At 43.9% G+C, this 9,407-nt stretch overlaps 1 pseudogene; it reads right to left on the bottom strand.

Annotated features, from left to right (window-relative positions):
• Positions 1 to 1,024: 1,024 nt before the first annotated feature.
• On the bottom strand, positions 1,025 to 7,768 carry LOC137308136 (DNA-directed RNA polymerase III subunit RPC10-like; annotated as a pseudogene).
• Between the last annotated feature and the right edge of the window lie 1,639 nt (positions 7,769 to 9,407).

The following is a 9,407-nucleotide window of genomic DNA, read 5'->3' as shown; positions in this document are numbered from 1 at the left end:
ACAAGTTGCATTTATATAGATCTTTAATGTAGAAAAATATCCCAAGGTGCTTCACAGAGATATAAGGGGGGAAAAGGGTAATTGCAGCACAATAAGTTTACATAGGCAGTTTCCATTAGAAATGTGGTTATTAGGAAATTATAATGAGAAAAGTTGACAGGAAGTGCAAATAGATGTAGGATTTTTAATTCATTATTTGTCAATCCCTGTGGCGTTGCACACGGGAAGTCAGACAATGTTGTTTGATAAGATGGTACAAAAAAGAAAATGTGTCATTGTACAGCAACAAAGGAATTATAAAAAATCATTATTGTAAGCAATTGCAAATTAAGATATAATAGCATATTAGAAGATTTTCATATAATTGTAGAATTTTCAAAAAAAGAAAATTCTAATGCTCCCCTAGTCGGCTTAATGACATCCTCCACTCTTTGTAAACTACAGCTCATCCAAAACTCTGCTGCTCATATCGAATCCCCCTGCCATGTCCCACTCACCCATCATCCCTGCCCTTGCTGGCCTATCCTGACCCCAATGCCTCAAATTTAAAATGTGTTTAAATCCCTTCATGGCCTCACCCCTCCCTAACCTCCTCCAGCCCCACATGCCCCTCCATACACTTCATTCCTCTGACTCCGGCACCTTGTGGCATTTTTGTAAATAAAAATAAAAGTTGCTCCATGGGCTCTGAAGCGTTACCACATTTTTTTTCTTATCAACTGTTCTTTTAATTCACACATAAAAGTAAGCTGTGAATAAAAATTTCTGGAGTTTATATGTAGCAGTACTATTGTCCTATCATCTATTAAGCATGACATAGAGAATTAAGCACTGTAAGTGGATTGAAGCTTTTAACTAATGATTCAATGAAGTAAAATGTGCATGGGCAATAACGTTAAGTATTATTACAAATCCAGCAGTTTCTTCCTCCTCCTCCTCCTACCCTCTTCCATTTCAATATAATTCTGCAAACCACAATGTTTCGCAATTCTATCTTCAGAATTGGATTCACTGTATAAGCAATTTAATCTCTCCATCAATGTCCATAGCCTGAGTCACAGCACCTGTAAAATACGGTCAAGGATTCATCAGCAGATCTGGTCTGCAACTGCATGAAATATGGTTGTGGATATTGACATTTAGGATGTGTTTCTGCTGTAGAATCAACAGGCGCAAAATTGGGCCGTGTAGCGCCTGTTGTTTCGGCGCTACGCAGCCTCCTGAAGTGCCAAGATGGCATGTTGGCTGCGCACCCACATTTCCAGCGTGACGTGCGCCGGACGCCATCTTGGTATAGGAATTAGCGCAGGCGCAAATAACAAATGCCGCAAGCATGTAAAATAAGGAGAAAATGGATATAATCAGTGTGCAATGCTGATTTAAAGTAATAGACACCATTTTGGGACTTAACGCTCAACTCAATGCACAGTCTTAACCCCGACCATCTGAACGTGTCTTAGAGTGCTTGGAGAACACCCCCAGCACTATTTAAAGGGACCATGCGGGATTTACAGGTTAGTGGCTGGATTATGGCGTCTGGCTGCCAAGACATTTGTAACTGTTTTTGAAGGTCTCATAGACTTGAATACTAGGACACAGGGACATAGCCTAACATTTAGAGCCAGGACTTGCAGGAGTGAAGTTCGGAAACGCTTCTACACGCAAAGGGTGGGAGAAGTTTGAAATGCTCTTCTGCAAATGGCAGTTGATGCTAGCTCAATCGTGAATTCTAAATCTGAGATTGAAAGATTTCTGTGAACCAAGGTTATTAAGGTATATGGGGCTAAGGAGGGTATATGGAATTAGGTCACAGGTCCACCATGATCTCGTTGAATGGTGGAACAGGCTCAAGGGGCTAAATGTCACTGCCATTTGCTGCCTCCTGATTTGCGCCACCATCTCCTGCAAGAAAGAAGGACATGTGTCTGGTGATGTGCCTGTCATGGTTGAATAGCTGCCAGTGTGTGTGGCCTGTGAGTTGTGGGTGGGCGGCTTGCAACAGTGGTAATGTGTAAGGGAGAGAGGAAGCATCGGATTGGAAGAATTGAGTACTGATGGAAAGAGTTTGTTGGTATGTGGGTGATGGGGGGGGGTGTAGTGTGTGGTGCAGTGGATGTGGCTAGTGGTGTAGTTGGTAAGAGACATCACTTGACAGTTGACCTCACTCACCTTGACCACTCATGTCAAAGCATTGAACTTCTTCCTACACTGCATCCATGTTCATGATGCTGTGCGCCTGGCATTGACTTTGTCCTCCTCTGCCTTTTGAGTATATGTCTGGAGGGCCTCTTGTCCCCGCCCCCCCACCCTGTGGATATAGGATGTCCCTCCTTCTGTCTACCTCTTGCACCAAGGTCTCTATTGCAACAGCAGAGAGCTTTGGTGCATGCACTCTCACAGGCCTGGTACCAACTCAAATCGGCATATTGGTGAGGTCTGGCACGCAGATTTGAGGATGTGGGATTTAGTAGTGCGCAACCTTTATTCAATGTTTTAACGTAACTCATCAGTTTGTAAACATGGGGACGGGAGCTACATCTGTGTTTAATGTGTGCAATGTCTGATCTCTGTTCAGACTCTGTGCAGACAGCAGACTGTTATATTCAGCAAATAACAGGTGCCAGCTACCTTTCAGAGATTTCTAATGGACAGCCTGCCTTTAAGAGATTGAAGATCCCCCCGCTGGTGGAAAGTGCAAATTGTATGGAATCCTCGTTCAATGGTGATTTCTAACGCAGATTGCAGGTGAGTCCTAAGGCCTGATGAAAGTCTTGTCCTACCTCCGCAAGGGCCACTGGGCCCGGGGTATTAGCGGAGTGCGCTACCCCTGCCCAAAAACAAGCCCTATCCAATTTTTCCCACAACATTTTCAGAAACAGCAGCTCTACCAAATACATTATCAACTTCTTATACTTTAGGATATTATCTGTTTGTTATTTTGCAATTGGTACTGTGTACATAAGGGCAGGTGTTGTAACCAAAGTGGTAACATTTCTGCCCTTCCTCCACTATCAGGTGGTGTCCTATTTAATCCCTAATTGAGCTTTCAATTCCATATCCTCTCTATCAGTAAGACTGCCTACTTCTATCTCCGTAACATCACCTGCCTCTGACCCTACTTCAACATACTTGCTACTTTTTGTTGTAAAAACCCAACTGGAAAACTGCTGTCCTTACCCGGTCTGGCCTATATGTGACTCCAGTCCCACACCAACGTGATTGGCTCTTAAGCAAGCCACTCAGTTGCATCAGAATCCTGGTAACACAACTTTTGTGTGAACAGGTCTTATAATCGATACATCCTGCAAATATAACACTCCACTCCTGATTTGTGTCAACCCCCTGCCACTGTTGATATGAGCTCCAGGTCACACATGTAAGATTCTCAAAATTCACAGATCCCTCTGTTAGGGTAAAATTTGGGCTGTTGGGTTAAAGGCAAAGATGAAGTGACTATTGTGTGCATGGCTGCGGTCATTGCCCCAAGACCACACTGAAATGTGCTTTGTGCAGACCAGACTAACCCTAATTAAAAGCTTAAACATAACACTTGACTACTAACAAAATGGACTCTACTAAACAAAATGGATTCTGTGACTGTGGGAAAAGACATTTTAAAATGCTGAGTTTGTGTATTCAGAAAACTGACTTACAGTCTGGGAATACAAAAGACATTTCACAACGAGCTGATAAAAACTACAAAACCAGACTGAATAGACAAAGACCATACTGTCTTAAGGTGATAACAGTTGTTTTAATGTGATTGGAGGTCCGCGGTCGCTGTGCGGGCTTAATTGGCTAATGTGTAAACTAATAAGCTGCTGAAAATCTGTATTTCAAAGGTATAAAAAAGCGTAACAACCATTTTGAAGTTGAGAAGTTAGTTGCGTGCGCTGCGGAGCGTCCAGTTCTTCTCCCAAAGTACTTTGTCCAATAAACTGCATGTTGAATCTTTAAGTCCGACTCCGAGTGGTGATTTTCCCACAACACCCCAAAACTCGGAGAAAAACCCTAAAGAAAAGGACTTTGGACTCTTTTCTAACCATTTCAGGTGATGAAATATTGGGCCGACTCACACACGCGCCGCACCAGGAAGCACCAGTGGCAACAAGGGCCTTACGAAAGTACTTTTCGAGGAATCCACGTCCTTTAAGGAACTTGCTTCCTCGTAGGGGCGACTGTAAGAATTCTGGGAATTCACCTTTTCGCTGAGTATGGAAAACTTTGGCCATTGACTAAAATCCTAAGATGGAAGGATAGGTGAGAGGTCACCAGATGAATCAACAACACACACAGTGGAATGTGGGAGAATTACTGCTTCAGACATGTCTCTGTTTTAATGCAAAACCTACAGCAGGTGGTCAACACTCAGCACTAATTCGAAAGGCAGTAGGCCATTGAAAGAGGCAACTGCTCCAGACATGGTGGGTCCATGTCTTTGTTTTAAAGCAAAACCGATCAACATCTATGACATTGGATACAAAAGGAAGCCTTGTGTGGCAAGCTCTACAAATCGGAATTAACAATGTCAAATCGAGAAAAACAATTGCAACATGATGAGAAACCATCAAAAGCCATCAAAGATTCTGAAGGACTTTGTAAGAACTGTTTAAACAGACATGAAGTGCTTTTTTTTAAGTGACAAAGACCATTGTAAGAGAGGGATATAGAAGTGGAAACTCGAAACCTCTCTGGCTCTCTCTGGCTCTTGTATTCTGCTTCTCTTGTTCTGCCTGTCTCTGGAAGGAGAGCAGCTTCCAGCGAAACCAACGAACCCTACGTGAGAGAACCGGTCAGCCAGACCTGCAAGTGCAAAGGATTGTTCAACAGCTCGGGAGGCGACAGTTCAACAAGGCAAGGGGGCAACAGAGAGAAGGTCAGCAGCTCTAGAAGCAGGCCGACACACAAGAAGAAACCAGAGCAACAGCCCCAGTGACCATCAGACACCTCGCGGCAACAAGGGCCTTACGAAACAACCAACCGAATATTGCCACCAACCAACCGGGTAATAGTGAGCCACCGCGACCAAAGAAAACCAACTTAGGAGAAAACCGAAGATCCGCAAAGTTTCCACTCTACGATCTATTCCTGACTTACCTTTGGGTGAATTACTGTCAAGGATTCATTTGGTGAGCATTATCTCTGGTCCTTTAGAGTCCAACTTAGCAAGTATAGTGGGATTGTGAGGGGTGAGGTATCTTTCTACTGTAATTTCCCTTGTGTGTACTGAAGTGTTCCCCATTTTATTAGAGTGTTAAGATTGTTGTGTTGTATTTTCTCTCTTGAATAAAGATCGAAGTTTCTTGCACCAAAACCAGTTGTCTGCTGCACTTTGTCACAACCCCCAAATAAGTCCAAGGTCTAGAACCCAGGGAGTGGGAGCGATTCGAACCGCTCAGAAGTCAGAGGTGAAGCTGACACACACCACCACCCACTACACGCAGAACAGCAGATATTTTTTTCTTAGCACCCTCATAGATGTCATTGGTTTGTTCCAGCAATCTTACAACATTTTCTGATTTGTTATATGTTGTCCTGCAAAACCAGCAACTTAACCATCTTGTCCCTGTCTTTATAATATTTTCACTGAGTGAAGCAAAGCTGTCTCTCTGCTGTGTGTGAGAGCAAAGTGCTGCGTATTGGGTTTTACTTGGATGAAAATATGCCCTTGGAGCTTTTCTCGTGTTTGTCTGCTTATGTTCCCTCTTGAGTCCTGCAACTTTTCTCTCTAATTCTTAAGGCTCAATAATTATCAGCTTCTCAGAATATATTCACTCTTTAGGTCTCCCAATACACTATTCCTTGATAGTGTATTGGATAGTTGATGTGATGTGGAGATGCCGGTGATGGACTGGGGTGGACAAATGTAAGGGGTCCTACAACACCAGGTTATAGTCCAACAGCCTTATTTGAAATCACAAGCTTTCCGAGCTTGTGATTTCACCTGACGAAGGAGCAAAGCTCCGAAAGCTTGTGATTTCAAATAAAGCTGTTGGACTATAACCTGGTGTTGTACGACTCCTTGGATAGTTGATAGCCCAGACAGATCATCTGCTCTCAGGCCTCTTCTAATGATGCTCTTGAGTTGACAGCAGCCTCAGTGACCATGCCCCTACCCCACACCGACGTTCTCAGTCTACAAGAAAGCATCTGACTTCCACAATTTGTGTTTTGTTGATGGCATAGCAAAGATTTGGAACCTGCTTTGATGGGAACAGCAGGCATGAATCCATGCCCTATTCTCCATGAAAACAATGCAGCCACACCAACCAGAATGGTGGGCTCAAACCCACATTGTATCATTTTGGTGCTCAAAATGATAAAGAGCCAACCTGCTGCACCATCCAGTGTCAAAGTACATTCAATTTAATATTTGATCTTTATGTGAAGTGATATATTTTGGAAGGAAGAATGAAGAGAGGCAATATAAACTTAATGGTACAATATTAAAGAGTGTGCAGGAACAGAGAGACCAGGGGGTGCATGTACACAGATCTTTGAAGGTGGCAAGACAAGTTGAGAAGGCTGTTATAAAAGCATACGGGGTCATTGGCTTTATAAACAGCGCTATAGAGTACAAAAGAAAGGAACCTTTACACCTTTATAAATAAACCTTTATTTTTTTTTATTCGTTCATGGGGTGTGGGCATCGCTGGCAAGGCCAGCATTTTTTGCCCATCCCTAATTGCCCTTGAGAAGGTGATGGTGAGCTGCCTTCTTGAACCGCTGCAGTCCGTGTGGTGAAGGTTCTCCCACAGTGCTGTTAGGAAGGGAGTTCCAGGATTTTGACCCAGCGATGATGAAGGAACGGCGATATATTTCCAAGTCAGGATGGTGTGTGACTTGGAGGGGAACGTGCAGGTGGTGTTGTTCCCATGTGCCTGCTGCTCTTGTCCTTCTAGGTGGTAGAGGTCGCGGGTTTGGGAGGTGCTGTCGAAGAAGCCTTGTCGAGTTGCTGCAGTGCATCCTGTGGATGGTACACACTGCAGCCACTGTGCGCCGGTGGTGAAGGGAGTGAATGTTTAGGGTGGTGGATGGGGTGCCAAAGCGGGCTGCTTTGTCCTGGATGTTGTCAAGCTTCTGGAGTATTGTTGGAGCTGCACTCATCCAGGCAAGTGGAGAGTATTCCATCACACTCCTGACTTGTGCCTTGTAGATGGTGGAAAGGCTTTGGGGAGGCCTAAATCACTGGTTAAGCCTCAGCTCGGCACCACACTTTAGGAAGGATGTCAAGGCCCTGGAGAAGGTGCAGAGGAGATTTACTAGAATGGTGCCAGGGTTGAGGGACTTCAGTTAAGTGGAGAGACTAGAGAAGCTGGGATTGTTTCCCTTACAGCAGAGAAGGTTAAGTGGGGATTTAATAGAAGCGATCAAAATCGTGAAGGTGTTTGATAAGAGTAAATAAGGAGAAACTGTTTCCACTGGCAGAAGGGTCGGTAACCAGTGGACACAGATTTAAGATAATTGGCAAAAGAGCCAGCGGTAAGATGAGGAGAAATTTTATTATGCCGCGTTGTGTTATGATCTGGAATGCACTGCCTGAAAGGGTGGTGGAAGCAGATTCAATAGTATCTTTCAAAAGGGAATTGGATGAGTACTTGAAGGGGAGAAAATTGCAAAGCTATGGGGAAAGAGCAGCGGAGTGGGACTAATTGGATAGCTCTTTCAAAGAGCCGGCACAGGCACGATGGGCCGAATGGCCTCCTTCTGTGCTGTAAGATTCAATGATTCTATGATTTACAGTATAGCTTGTACTTGGCACCTCCATGCTTTCATCTTATAATTTCTGAAAACACTGTTGGATGAAATTGTGGAGCCTGATATGAGAAAGGAAATCAATAACAGATAGTGGTTATATATTTTTGTAATAAGATTTGTGATTTTTTTTTCGTAACTTCTTCTCTGAGTACAAAGCAGTAAAAATAAATTTATTGTTGGTGCTTTTACTATCCAATGTTAAAAATGAATTGTGTATATATTTTCCAGGGACTGTTGGAGGTTGATTTTGCCCCTAAATAATCTTTGCTGCTGACATTACATTCGACAATTTTTAATTTTGACTTTTTAATCTTGTTAAATTGCATCTATTGTTTACTTGAAGGAGGCAAGTAAGGGAAGGAGATGGGGAACAATTCCGGTAAGACAGAAAAGGATGCTGTGTAAATTAGCATGAGAAAGCAACGATCAAATAGGTTTTATTTTTGAGAACCTAACCACTGAAAAAGATGGAACCTGATAGTAATAACTGAAGCTGGTATGTAGCAATGTGAACATTACTATTTAAACAAGAGAATGCAGGTGCTGAGTATCTGCGTGCCTTCCCGGCACGCTCCCGGTGTAAGCCTGCCAAGAGTGCAGCGGAAGGCCCAAGAACTTTGCCAGGGACTTGAATGTGCTGGGACCCAATCTATGTTGGAAGTTTGTGGGGGACCTGTGTGGGGAGAAATCTCCATCTGCTCAAAAATGGTCCCTTACATCAAAGGAGATGTGGATAAGGGAAGGGAATACCCAGGCAAAGAGTTTCTTTTGTCTTGGTCTGGCTTCTGCCAAGCAAGTAACATGCCGGGAAAGAACAGAGGCATCAGCCTGCTGGCCAGCATGTGTGACACCCACCTGAGAATCCGGGCCTGGGTTTTGGCCTGGACAGCAAAAGAATTCCTCCTGCCTTCCTGTCTCTTTAGCACCCTTTACAACCTAGTAGATAAATCTTTAAAAAATGGCATTTATGGCCAGGGCTGCTGCAGAACCACTGAACAACTGGCCATTACTGCTTCTTCTGCCCACCTCCTCCCTCCACTTGCTCTGGCAGGTGCACGAGATGTGCCCATAGTGATGGGTCACCTGCCAGTTATACATAAATGAAGGAACCTCCCTCTGACTCCAGATACCCCAGCGGGGTTAGTGGTGGAGGTTTCCAGCAGGCCGATCCTGGTACATATACTTCGATACACATATGCAGTGGATTTTCAGGTTGTGATTTTTATCTTCAGCAGAAACACAGCTTTGCTACACTAGCTTCTCCAGTGGGTTAATGTACCATGTGTGGGGAAAATTTCCTCTGTGTGCTATTTGTAGCAAAACTGATCTCAGCTGGACAGTGGAAATTACACCAAAGGACTCTCAGAAAAGTGGATGGTGATGATGATGTTGTTGTCCTTTCCCAATGTGGTCACCACCACAAGGCACTCTTGGTCAGTATTTGTGCAACAGCAGTTCCACCCTTGACCTGAAAGCACAAGAAAAAAGTCACTCAAAAGGAAGCCATGCGTAGGACACTGTTATTAGAATCATAGAATCATAGAAAGGTTACAGCACGGAAGGAGTCTATTCAGCCCATCGAGTCCGTGCCGGCTCTATGCAAGAGCAATCCAGCCCTATCCCCGTAGCCCTGCAAATTTTTTCCTTTT

Source organism: Heptranchias perlo, chromosome 3 (assembly GCF_035084215.1).
Source record: "Heptranchias perlo isolate sHepPer1 chromosome 3, sHepPer1.hap1, whole genome shotgun sequence".
In the NCBI taxonomy this organism is placed as follows: Eukaryota; Metazoa; Chordata; class Chondrichthyes; order Hexanchiformes; family Hexanchidae; genus Heptranchias; species Heptranchias perlo.
The sequence above is the reverse complement of the archived record's forward strand: the minus strand, read 5'-3'. Positions and strand labels throughout refer to the sequence as shown.